Source organism: Eucalyptus grandis, chromosome 5 (assembly GCF_016545825.1).
Source record: "Eucalyptus grandis isolate ANBG69807.140 chromosome 5, ASM1654582v1, whole genome shotgun sequence".
In the NCBI taxonomy this organism is placed as follows: Eukaryota; Viridiplantae; Streptophyta; class Magnoliopsida; order Myrtales; family Myrtaceae; genus Eucalyptus; species Eucalyptus grandis.
Window position 1 is genome coordinate 30,179,206 of NC_052616.1, and position 14,220 is coordinate 30,193,425.

Sequence of the window (14,220 nt, forward strand, 5' to 3'; positions counted from 1 at the left end):
TTGAAGATAATGGAGAAGTCGGTAATTTGCACTGTATCATTTCTCTGGCGAAATTTATTCTTTCATTGACATTTCCTCCAGAATTAGAACGGTTTGTTCATTCCAAACGGCGACGCTCCAACTACCCGTTTCAAGAAGGGGTAGTTTTGGATGTACACATTGGTTAGTGTGTGTATGATACATAAGAAATGAGTTTTTGTTAATGGATTTTAGCTTTATGACTTCCTTTCGGTCTTCGTAATCATCTTCCTTCTGTTGTATATTTGTAGAAAACCTCAGACGATTTCTTAGCACATGTAGCCTGGGTTCTTTTAGGTCTTTGAGTTCCGACTAAACCAAGTACGATTTCCATGAGTATCAACATATGAGTTGCAGGTGCAAGAAGAGAAATGACTTGCTTACTTCAATTCAACGAAGCCGAGCTCGCTCTGCAACAATCCCTGAGGAGCTTGGCATCCTGAAATATGGCCACGAACGAATCGATTAAGGCATATATGATATCCGAGAGCAGAACTAGAAAGCGCAAGAATAGTTTCTTTGCACTACATAGTGCTTCAGTTTCGAACGACATGAACAAGATAATACACGAAAGAAATTCTCAGATTTTTCAACAACGCACAGAAAGTCAGAACTTCAGTGATTTAGGGAATTGATCTATGATGCAGTAAGCCCCAACTCCGACCTCAAGCACAATGGCTAGTTTGCTGAAACCATGATAAAACAACTGTAGTTGCATTGATCCCCAAATTACATGAAAATTATCGTGTAAGACAAATAACCAAATTAATAATTATAATAACCATCAGATATTAGTGCATCAAAATCAAGACCATAACCACGATTTCGCTACATTATACCGAGCTATCACCACATCGAGCTTTCGACTACTTCATATGACCAAAAATTCATCAATAAAGATTTCAATAATCTATTTGAACAAGTTTTCAGTATAATGCCAAACGAAAGTATAGCTCGTCATTTCCTCCAACAATCATCTCTCGTGCTTCCACAACATAGGTGACTAGCTAAATTAATCCCCTTTACACAAGGCTAATGATGTTTCCACACACCGAATAACTTTTTTCACAACTATTATACAAGCACGTCGCATACTAAGTCATAAAATGGCTGCCGAAAAAGTTATTATTGTTGTGAAAGAATTTTCTAGTTTGTAGATTGTGGAAAAAATTATTATTATTATTGTGAAAATACCATTACCCTCTTAAGTAATCGAATCAATTTTGTCTTGGTAAACACTTCCCTCTTAGCACTTTTTAAACAATGCGAACACCCTTTATTTCATCCATTAGTATATTTACGGTCATCATCCCATTTATGAACCACCTTATAATTCCCACAATAACGTAACTATTTAATCCACAAATCATGATTTTAAAAGACTTAAGGTGAACACGCGTGAATGTTTTAAACTGAATATTTCTAACCGGGACGCGTAGAAAATTGATCAGGCAAACGAAAAAAAGAAGAAAAAGAAAAATATAGAGGAAGAAGGAACCAAAGGAACTTTTACCGACTATAAGAGGAGATGAGATAATTCTTTTGTTTCTACAATTGGTTGTTGATATTGTCCATATTGGGTAATGTCTCACGCAGCCACGCTCCAGCGTGGCAAACAAGAAGGCGGTAGGAGGACGACACGTGTCCTCGTGTCAGGCGCCATTTGAAAAAATTTGGGACTGACTGACGACCGAGGGTTTCTTCTTCTTATGTTTCTTCGCGCCTCTCTCACTCTACCCTCCCTCTCTCTCTCCCCGACGAACCGGACGCGACCTCCCAGTCTCTCTGTTCCCTCCCTCTTTCTGACCGGCGAACCACCGCCAGCGACCGACGAACCACCGCACCGGACCGGCGAGAGGACCGCGAGCAATCGACGAACCACTGCACGGGACTGGCAAGAGGACCGCGACCTCCCTCTCTCTCTGCTCTCCCTCTTTTCGACCGGCGAACCACCGCGACCAATCAGATTGTGGTTTTGCCTGGGTTTTTTTTTTTTTTTTAAAGGCTGAGGGGGTTGGGCTTCTTTGTTTGTGCTGGCCAGACGACGGAGAAGGCGATCATCGAAAGGAGAAGCACCTGAAATCCAGAGGAGACTGATGAGGACGAGGAAGTCATCTACAAAATCGAATTTCCGGCGAACAGGTGACTGCGAAGCTGATTCGGCATTCGATTAGATGTTGTGTGTTTCGGATGGGTTTGGAGCTGTTTCGCGGGTTGTGGGTGAATTTTGGTTTGGGGGTTTAAGATGCTAGTGTCCGACTTCGGATAGGTTAAAGTCTTTCGCGGACCATGTTGCTCGTAATGGCTATCGAGATGCTGTGTGGTTCGATCTTTTCTTTGATGTTATGATGTTGCCGAAGGTTTTTTTTTTTTTTTTTGTTATCTTTTCGGTCGATCAATGTGAAGGACCAATTGCATGTAATTAGAGACTTCATAAACACATTACCACTTGAAAAAGGCTCAGCTTTTGAGTAGTCCATGTGATGTAGCATTTATAGTGTGCATCGAGGCTTTTCTTACTTATGTGTAAATAGTTTCTTTTAATAGTCTCGAAAGATTGGTACAAGTTAGGACATTTTTTCACCACTTTGTGAAGAATTCTAGTTGTATGGGGAAGCGGGTTGATATTTTCACCCTTGGGATTCTTGGTTCATGATAATGGTCCTGAAAGGGGTCGATCTTGAATTTAGTTTATGTTCAACATTTTGTCATGCTAGATGGGTCAATCCCCAAATTTTATAGGTATTATCGTCGGCAAGAAACGTAACAAGCCTTTTTAGATTTGGTCAGCAGGTTGTGATATTGACTCCTTAATGCTGTTGGCTTTATTTCGAATCATGTCATCTAGAAACTTCATTATTTAGTTATAAGTCTAGTTTTTCAAAGAGATGACGGGTTTATCATCATTTTAGTCTGTATTGGTAATTAATGATTATTCTTCTTGATAAATTCGTGCATGTACTGTAGAAATGACTATATTATTATAATAATAAGGTATCCTCTGGGAAATGCACAGATACGACTTGCTTTGCCTCGAAGGGCTTGCTCAGGCCCTACGTGTATTCAATAAGCAGGAGGAGACACCTCAATACAGTCTTCATAACATCAGCAGGGGATCAATGCTTAAGATGCATGTAAAACCAGAGGTACTGATATGTGAGGATTGATCTGTCTAGATTGATCTATGCTGGAATCATTTATTACTCGAGTGACCATTTATGTGTTGCAGACCTCACAAATCCGTCCATACGTTGTTTCTGCTGTCTTAAGAGGGATAACATTTGATGAAGCCAGTTATAACAGCTTCATTGATCTTCAAGACAAGCTCCATCGGAACATTTGCCGGTATTAATTTTTGGATCTTTAACATGCAGCATAATACCTGTTTTCCTTCTCTATTTCAAGATTTTAGGTTTGAGAGGGAGTGGCGGGAGGACAACACATTTTTGGGAAGCTTTTACTGTGTTCATTTGAACCTTAAATGTAAAGAAGAGAGACCATGATCTTATATTGAGATGCAACGTTCTATATGGCTTGTCCAGAGTAATGGTTTTAAAAAATTTCCAGCATGCAGCCAATTGTCTTTGCAAGCGTGCATTTTAGTGTGATACAATAATGTTACTTTATAAATTAAAGATGTGAGGGAAGCATTATTTATTTTTATTTTTTTAAAAATAAGTCATGGCTTCACTGTTGCTTATGCTCTATGTGCTCAGTAGGGGCCATATAAATTATTACCCTTAGGAGGGCTTTAAATTGTGAGAAATGCCTGGATGTAAAGAGAGAGGACTCCGCTGAGTTGTTTTGAATAATTTGGTGAAGTGGTGATGATAGATATGTTGCTTGAACTAGTTTTCATCCTCGAGATCTATATTCAATTTGATATTTTATTTGCATCTAATAGATGCCCAGCTCCCCAATCCCTCCACTTAGTACATCAGATGCTTGTGCTTATATGCTAGATCCTCGAAATGTTCTGCTTGGATTGACATGCTCGGATTCTCTCGATATATTAGGCGAAGAACACTGGTTGCAATTGGGACTCATGACTTGGATACGCTAGAAGGCCCCTTTAGCTATGAGGTGTGTGTTTGAACTAATCGCCTAAACTAGAATCTAAAATGAAGAATTCTGCACATGTCCTACTATCCTCGCTTGAAGCTAAGGCCCAGCTAGAACTTAAATGGAAGATTTTTAGATTGCTGGCATAATGGATCTTGTCATGATAGTGTTATCCGGGCTGGAAGCTTGTGTTCACCTATTCTTTCCTTTTTTTCTCTCTATATATTTAAATGCCTGAAGGATTCCCTCTTGAAGCTTCTTTCTACCCCACACTTTGCCTCATCATCTATTACATGTTTTCGAGGAGTTGCAGCTAGCTAGACAAGCTTTGACCAGTTCAAGTTTTGTCATCCTCTGAGCTTGTCCCAAAGGATGGTATTACTATATATATCTGAGATACTCTATTTTGATCCCAAAAATTCGTAGTATTATGTTTTGCTATCAGGAGTGCTCATCTACTAGATAAAGCATAGACGAAAATAGACATGACAAGGAATTGCACAGTTGTTTAGCTTAATATGTATGAGTTATATATTTGCCACAGCTAAATGTTTCTTCTTAATATGTACGAGTTATATATCTGCTACGGCTAAATGTTTCTTAGAGCAAAGTATGATAAAATGTTATGACAAGTGTAGCGTATCACCGACTCATGTTCCTTTTCCTCTGGTCTCAGGCTTTGCCACCTTCCTGTATAAGTTTCATCCCCTTGAAGCAGGTAGTTTCATGATAAAGATTGTATTTTTATGTTCATGCATGTGCCATGAGTCTGATCTGTAGTGAAGATCTATGTATTTGTAAGGATTTTGTTAACTGTTCTCTAGGGGCAATTCTTAAGGAGTTGATTAAGAAATTTTTATGATTTTCAATTGGATGTACAGATTGTTCTTGTGGTATTTGTAATTTTGGAAAGTGAATCATATTAAATAAGTATGCTTAACAAGTGCCCTTTTGTTAACAAAGGTGCTCTAAGGAGACTTACTAAGTAACTAAAAAGGAAATTTTGTAGTTTCCAATGCATTAGCGTGTTATTTCTAATTACTATTTTGCAAAGTGAATTATTCCCAATTAAGTATGCTTAACATGTCAATGCCACTTATGAGTTCATGAGATTGCTTTCATTTATATATTTGTTTTGTTTTCTCCACAAACCGTTTGATGTGTTGGCTGATCACGCCTTAGTTTCTGTTCGATATTAGGTGAAGAACTTCGAGTTGATGAACTAATGGAATTTTATAAGGTGGGTCCTCAGTAGCTGCTCCTTTTAATGGTCTTTTTGGGGTTGCATGTTTTTATTTCTGAAAAGTGTTCCTGGAACACTTTTTTTGTTTTCCTATTCCCGAAAAAAAAAGAACAGAAATGAGAAATAAAAAAAAATTGTTTCTTGTTCCAGAAACAATTTTAAAGAAACGCTTCTCTCTTTCTCTTTTCTTCTTCTTTTCTTCTTCCTTTTTTTCTTTTTTTTCTTTCGCCGGTCACCGGCCTTGGCCAGGGCCGGCGACCGGCCGTCGAGGGCCGGCGACACCGTCGAGGGTCGGCGACCTTGCCGGAGCGTTGCCGGCCTCGGCGAGGCCGAGCCTTGCCCGCACCGGCGAGCCTCACCATGGCTGGGCGAGGCTGCCGGCCCCCGTCGGCCGGTCGCCGGAGGCCGGCGACCGGACGAAAGAAGAAAAAATAAAAAAGAAAGGAAAAAATGAAAAATAAAATAAAAATATTAAAAAATTAAAAGAAACAAAAAAGAATACAATTTACCAAACGTGTTTCTATTCATTTTTTATTTCCGGAACAAGTTTACCAAACACATTTTTTTATTAAAAATTGTTCCCCGAAACATAAATATTTTTTTATTTCTATTCCCGAACAAAAAAAGAATAGAAATAAAAACATGCAGCCCCTTTATAACTGTCATATTTGTTTTGTTACGGTGTGCTAGTTGATATCTTCCCCGTAAATGAAGAATTATGTAATAGTTCCTCATTTTTGCCATGTTGTTTTACCTGTTTTTCGCTACTTTGTTCCAGTCAGATTTGAAATTGAAGAAGTTCTTGCACATAATACAGAATTCACCTGTGTTCCCTGTTATCTATGATTCAAAGAGGTATCTTGGTTTCTTCATACACTCTTCTTTGTAATGTGAGTTCCATGTATAAATATGAAGTGTGTATATTCATATTTAGGGAAAATAATAAATAACCACTTAAATGTAATGACATGTTGACTTAGTTTTGATTCAACCATTGCCACTTAAGTCATTAATATTGCAACCTTGAGTTATTTGGGGGTTGATCGATGCAATGGGTTCAATTTACAAAGAGAAAATAATCTAGGCCTTCAAGCATCTTCTGCCTCGTTAAGCCACTAAGTGCTTGGTCTTGTTTATGAGTTGAAGTGAGATCAACTGTTCTGTTTAGGTGTCACTAGTGTTCTCAAAAGCACTGGAGTTGCCTGGGCAGGCCCCCAATGTGGCGACTTCAAAAGCACCTCAAGTAACGCTGGTCATTCCCTGAGGCATTCCCTCAAGGAAAAAGATGAAATTAGGTCATGTCCTTTGACCCTTTTTGTTCCTTTCTCTAAACAAAACTGAGAAAGGAGGTATATTATTTTAGTAAAAGGACGAAGTTTTTAGAAAAGCAGCTGTGGACTCTACGTTAGCATAGTCGGAGACTTCTAAAGCCTAGTCTTATGCTATGTAGCACTGATACAGACATGCGACACGTGACACGACACAACATGACACGCTGACACGTCATTTATTAAAAATAGAAAATTTCGACATGTTCCGACACGTTATATATTAAATGTATTTTGAATAATAATAAAAATAGCCTAGAATTAATTTACACAAAAAATATTAAATAATATCATTCATTATTTTAATTTGTTACAATAATACACAAAACTTAGAGGAAAAAAACATTGTTTAAAGAAAAATGCTGAAATGATATTTTTAAATTTATTTATTTATCATATATAGCATTTTTTATTACTTCTTTTATAGTAAAAGACTTTTTTTGAAAAATAAAACAATTCTAAAAGAACAAAATTGAAAAAAAAAAATTGACCCCGTGTGTGTATATTTATAGCAATTTTATTACTTCTTTTATTACTTCTTTTGTGTATATTTATATTTTGACCCCTCAAATATTAAAATTTTTAAAAATTGACCCCGTGCGTGTCGGAGCGTGTTGGAAATTGTTGACCATGTGTCGGATTTTTCGACACTCGTTGACTGCGTGTCGAGACATGTCGGAACGTGTCGGACACGTGTCAGAGTGTCGGACACGACACAAAGGCTTCCAGAGAGTGTCCGTGCTACATAGCTCTTATGCCTATAACATTAGTTTTAAGAGAGCCAGGGAAAAAGGTGAAAATGTGTAGTCTTCTATATATCTTTGCTTTTCTTTGAACATTGTCTTTCCTATGTACACCTTTACACTGAACTTAGCAGTCCATTCTTATTTCATCTCTCTCTCCACCAGTTGCTAGGTACCATATTAGGAAAAAGAACTTTTGCATGCGGTGTCACAAAATTTGATATGGGAAAGCAAGTGCCTAATGTCAATAAGAAAGATGCTATAATGTGGTACAAAAATTCTTGATTAGCTGTGGACTAATGTATATTGGTAATGTATTAATTAGGCAACAACCAATTATGGTTAACCATTAAGCTGTTTATCCTATTTGAACAAGGGTCAGCTTTTTGAAAAGATTCGTTTCGAATTTTTTTGCACATGGGGTTCTAATCTAGCTCATTCAGGTTCAATGATATTTGGTTACTCCAGTTGCAGATAGATTACACTGTTGCCATTGGCTTCACAATTTTGGTTCCATTGAATATGCTCAATGTGGACAAATTGTAGTGACTATTTAGCTGTCATAGCCAAACAGTGTGGGCAAAGTGATGCTTCATCCACTTTTTGGGTGTATTGCAATCAACAATTTGATAGATATTTGTGATGTATAGTCTGATTGATTAGCGAGCATCTACATTGACTGAAATGATATAGTTGACTAAGCTTCTTATCACTGAAAAGGCAAATTTTTTACTCCATGCAGAACTGTCCTGTCTCTGCCGCCAATTATCAATGGTGCACATTCGGCAATAACTTTAAAGACAAAATATGTCTCATTAAATGTACTGCGACGGACTTAACAAAGGCTAAGATAGTTCTAAATACAATGGTGAGCATACTCAATTGTTTGTCCTTTTCTCTACACCCATCCTTCTATATAGAGGACTTATGCAGGCAAGTGTTTTACTTTAGGTGACAATCTTCTCAGCATACTGTGGGAAGAAGTATGAAGTTGAACCAGTTGAAGTGATATACTCTAATGGGGAGTCATTCGTTTATCCTGATTTGTCCCTATACAATATGGAAGTGTCCTTATCTTATGTCAACGATTCAGTTGGAGTCGCCTTGAAAGCTGAAGAGGTATTGTGAATATTCATTTCGAGCTGGAGTTGAAATGTTCGCATTAGGTGGATGTGGGCTTATATTAGAGTTGGTTGGTTATATTATTCTCTCATCAGATGAGTTAAATTTTTTGTTCGCCATGTGCTGTTGTGCTATTTTGTTGCTACAATGATATCTAACAATGACCTTGTTTTATTTATTGCGTGGCCATCTCTCTCGCTCGCTCTCTCTCTATCTCTCACATGAATGGTGTGTGGTGGTCGCCTTTGTATCTCTCACGGGTGCGCGTGAGATGGAGAATCAATTACAGCAGTCTTAAGTGACCATTGTGACGGAGACGACCGCCACCATGGGGGTCATTGTGGTGTTGGTGTCACCCGCCATCGAGGAGGACGTGGCTGTTGTCCTAGAGTTTCAAGGGCAGTCATTAGGTCTAGGTTTTCTTTTTGTTTGTTTGATTTCTCTTCTAATCCTAGTATTTTATATTGTAATTTTTCAGTAATTTATTTTAGAAAGCATCTGTAGCACATACGATTATATATGAAATGAGTCGTCGGATAAGTGATTTGTTATAAAGAAGTTCAAGGATTGTAATTTTCAATCCCTCATTTTGTTCCATTTAACTCCATGCTACCCTCGGGTCAAACACAGCTTGATCCAATTTTAGAACGGAGAGATCTCAATCTAAGATTATCAACTCTGTTTCGTTCGGATAGAGATAAGGGTAAAAGGGGACTCTCGATGATAACAACGTAAGAAGAGAAACTTAAGAAGATAACAAAAGAGAAGACCTATTTGATTTTCTTTAGATATTAACTGAAGAAAAGAAAAAAAATTGAAGGGAATCGGTCACTTTGTATTCGATTTGAGCAGAGAAAAGAAAAACAGTTCTAGTCTAGGACAAAGAAAGAGGAAAATCTCAAATGATTTTATGTCTCCTCGGCAGTCCTTCCTATCCAACGGGAGACCAAATCATTGCTGAACTTAGAGGCGTGCCACCATCGCCACTCGTGGCGGTGGTAGGTGGCAACCGCTGGTAGAGAGGGCTGAAATGCGGCAACATATCACGCTTAAGAGGTTTTGGATTTTCCTTTCCTGCATATTTCCGCTTAAAGGACACACAAGAAGGTGCTGAACCAAATCATGAACCCACTTAGGCAAAGCAACTACTAAAATCATACGGGCTAATTATTCCAATATCTTACACCATTTTAGACCACGGAACGAGAAACAAAGGAGAACCCCGATGTGGGAAATCAGTCGAGAGTCGCAAAGAACAGAATCGGCCATGCCAAAACTCGGGACAGCAAAAATCCCACCTTCATCTTCATCCTTGATGCTTTGTATCTCCCGCTCTTGTCGAGGGTTTGTACCCCACACGATCCAAAGCTGCCGAAGTTTCGATTTCCTTTCTGCGTTTTCAGCAACACTTCCCGGTGCCAACGGGAGCGGCGGGGGCAGGGTAAATAGATATGTGATGCACAGAACCAAAACAGGGAACCGGCGGTAGGGGTTTGCAAACACAACAGATTAAAATTGATATCAAAGGCGACATACAAAAAAGACAAGCAAAACTTATATGCTAATTTCTATCATAAATTTCTCTTCAATTTTCCTTCCATGAAGGAGAAGAGGAAATTTCTAGGAACTGATAAACAGCAGGTGGCTCAACCAAGTACACAGAATGTTTATAACTGACCAAGACTATGCTACTTGACAAATGAAAGAACCAAAAGCTTGAAACAGCTCACGATGACTTCAAAGATTTGATGACCTCCAGCACAAAATCTTGCTAATTCGAAACAAACATGTTGGTGCCTAAGATGAAGGAGAGGCTCCTAAAATTCGAACACATCAATCATCTATCATCTACTTACACCAGATATCACGATAACCATCAGCAAAGAACACCTTACAAGCAGAATGCACTGCTAGTAACCTTTAGTTTACTCTTTAAAATAGTTCATTCACTTTGCAACATGGGGTGATAAATATGCACAGTAACATATCATTGGTATTTCCTACATCTGGATTGAAGTTAATTTTCTAATCAGAACATATTTGAACATATCAAGCAGGAAAATGGTGGTAATCGAGATTGAAAAGCTCAGTGACTGATTTCAAAATTCAAGACGCATACCCGAGAGCACGGCAGACTCCTGCTTGGCCACACTAGCACCGCACGCATTGTTCTCCAAACTAAAACTCAACTCAACTGCCCTCAAGATTCATTAAATATACACATCGTTTGCCTCCCTCTAAACAGAGAAGATACCACAAATAAAGCACACGAAAATTTGCTCACGCTCGACCATGGAAATGAAACACTTTGAGCCAAAACCTTCAACAAGAGAAAGCACATTGGACTGGAATGCCAGGAGGGCAGAATCTATGAGGTATCTGCAGATCGCAGATTGTAGTATAGAACTTAGAGAGGCGATGTCCTACATGAGCCACCTTCTAAAGTTCCCAGTAGTTGCTTGGTAAGTACGCACCAGCAGCCCTACTCCTATGCATATGCCAAGCCCAATTCCAACTCCAACTCTCACTCCGGCATTGAACCATGAGAGTTCACCATCTTCGTATTCCATGAGTTCCGACCTCTACCAGTACATGCTGTAGTCCTCATCAAACAGTACATGAGTATTCTGCAAGATTTATTGCCAAGTTAATAGGGAAGAGCAAATAAAAGCTACAGAAATTAGCAACGGGATGGATAAATACCGCATTCCGAGGTCTCAATATAAGAACACTCCTTCCATAACGATCATGAAAACTTGCTCTGTATACTTTTCCAATTTCACCTTCAATAGCAACTTCTTCCTGTTTTAGTAAGCATTACATAGTCAAATGGAAGCATTATTCAGCATCCCAATAAGTACTATTGCATGTCTAACACAACCTGCTCATTAGCCATATTGTCAACTAAAACGGTCTAAATGATGATTTTGGAAACAGCATGAGTGAAAAAATATACTGGGACATCTTTACCAAAAAAAAAAATATATATATATATCTTGGGACACTTATTGTCCCTTGAACAATAAACTCTCCAACACCTAATGCTTCATATCACTGCATCATGGCAGTCTCATAGAAGGCACAAAAAATGAGAGCCACTCAATTATTGTTGACTAACACCAATCCTGCATTCACATTCATTCACAAAATCAGTTCTTCTCCATACCAGGAACTTAGTCTACGAAATAAAATTAATTATCAGGTCAACACAATAGTTAGGGTAACAAGGATCGATGTCTACTGAAGTTTAACGTGCAACATGCCCATCGGCATAAATTATCTATCACAATACTTGCACGGTATTCATTCACCGGGACACTTAGCCATCTTGCCCAGCTGATTTCCTCAGGCTTAAAAGCTGATCTCTATTTCAGCATCTCATCTAACATTTTCTTTGCTTTATCTATGTTCCAATTTCAAGCTTCCAAGTATCTGCTCAAGCATGCATCATCACAATACTTCAAACTTCGCCCAGAGAGTGGTCCCATAGCTTTCTTAAGCTCATTCACCTGCATGCAAATGGACTTAAAATGTAACTGTATTTCTCCTATATTCTGGGAAGGAACATTGATTATTATTCCACAACTCTAGAAAATCAATGCATCATGAGACATTAAACACATATATGAAAGGGGTACAGATAAGGGGTGTATTGATTGTAAAGTATTATCGCAAAAGGGCCACTTCATGGTTTCTCATGGCCGTAAAAACTACGACTTAGGTCAACCACATGGTCAGCCATGGAAATCAGATAAATATGAGCAATCGATCAAGGGGATACACTCTAGAAAATGTCCAGTCCTTAAAAGCACTATAATTTTGAAATCTTAATTACCTTAGATTCGAATTGCAGTGAGTCATCTTCCTCACTGTGGTGAGAGTTACTCCACCGATGAAACATGGTGCTTGAAGCCACAAAAATTGAAGGAATTAATAATATATCTTTAAAGAACTATTGATGGCCTACTATAGAAGTAACAACTCACACCATATAAGAACATGTACAGATATTCAAAAGACTAGGAATGAGAGCATATTTCCTATAGGTAAAACGGACGGGAAAATAAATTATAGAGGCAAATGGAGCCTTCGCTCTGTAGTCCCTAACAGAACAAAAAAAGGAAGGGCAAGAGAACTAAGCCCTCAATTTTAAGGAAAGAACAATCTAATAAGTGAGCAATGTAGATGTATTGCAATTCAACCACATTGATGCTATAGTGCAAAAAGTAAAGCCCATATATAGGATAGGCGACAACAACATCAACCATCAATAGTGTCACCGTGCTTGAAGCCGTAAAACAATTGCAGCTCTCCCGAAGAAAACATGCTCTCAAATTCTTAATTTGCGAGATATTCATGAACTAGAACCAATGTGCACATTGCATACGCGTATCCCGAGACAGATTAAAAAAAAAATCCCTAGAAAGCACTAGAAATGCTACAAGAAAAATACCAAATTTGTCTCCATCGCCGTACTGTCGGAAGCTTCTGTTCTATCAGCATTCTAGTTCTCCACATCAATCACGACTCCATCAGAATCATCGTCCTTAGAATCATCAGCCACGAATTCCCGATCAGCGCTATGCACGCTCTCCGCCAAAGCAGCGTCCTCTTCACCCTCTCCATTAACCACAATCGACGGTGGCCTATCTGGCAAAGCCTTCTTGACCTGCCCTCTCCTGCTCCCAAAACTAGTAGTCATCCACACACGAAACAAAAAAAAAAAAAAAAAAATGAGAATCCTGAACTCGCGCCATGGAAACCGAGGAAATCAGCCAGCTGGTGGAGCACCCGAGGCCCCGCCGCCGCATCTTGCGGTGGCGGGAGAAGCCGGCGGCAAGGGGCGGGGAAGCGAAGGTCCGCGGGATGCTCGAGTCCCTCCCGGCACGGCCCGCTCAGCCCGACTCGGCAAGCACGTGGACATCGTCGTCCTTCATCAGGATGTTCTCGATCACGTCGAACCACGACAACCCCGAGTCTGGAGATGAACGGTGCGTTCGTCGAGGAGCAAGCACCGATGACGTCGCCTGATGACGTCACCGGCCTCAGGGAGGTCGCCGAAGAAGCCGTCGAGGTTGATGTGAGACATCACGTCGTCCTCCATATGCAACTCCAGATCCAACATCAGAACACTAGGGAAAAAAAATGGGGGAAAAAGAAGATGAAGGTGACAATGGGAGATCTCTAAAAAAACATCTGATTTGCTCGCAGTGGTTCAACGGTCGGAAAGAGGGAGGGCGGAGAGAGAGGGGGAGGTCGTGGTCCTCTCGCAGGTCCGGTGTGGTGGTTCATCGGTTGCTGGCGGTGGTTTGCTGGTCGGAAAGAGGGAGGACACAGAGAGACTGGGAGGTCGCGTCCGGGAGGGTAGGAGAGTGAGAGAGTTCATTGGAAAGAGAGAGGGAGAGTAGAGTGAGAGAGGCATGAAGAAAGAGACTCAGAAGAAGAAACGCTCAGTCAGTCAGTCCGAATTTTTTTTAAGATGGCGCATAATGTAGTAAATTTTTTACTTTGAGCAGAACCGATGACATGAAATCTGGCCTTCTTCCCACGTGTCTAGAAGACGTGGATAAACCAACTTTTCCGGAAGATGATCCAGCACAACCACATAAAGCAGCTTCTTCAATTTTGATAAATCAGGCAACTCTTTCAAGGAATCGCATTCCAAAAAAAGTAATTCCTTTAATGATTCCAATTTCTCCAGACC

At 39.6% G+C, this 14,220-nt stretch overlaps 1 long non-coding RNA gene across 1 annotated transcript; it reads left to right on the forward strand.

The window, feature by feature from the left end:
• The first annotated feature begins 2,100 nt into the window (after positions 1 to 2,100).
• Positions 2,101 to 4,108, forward strand: LOC104444909. Its single transcript, XR_005550869.1, has 4 exons — positions 2,101 to 2,160; positions 3,035 to 3,164; positions 3,248 to 3,363; positions 4,035 to 4,108. It is a non-coding gene; the product is annotated as an uncharacterized LOC104444909 (long non-coding RNA).
• Positions 4,109 to 14,220: the final 10,112 nt, after the last annotated feature.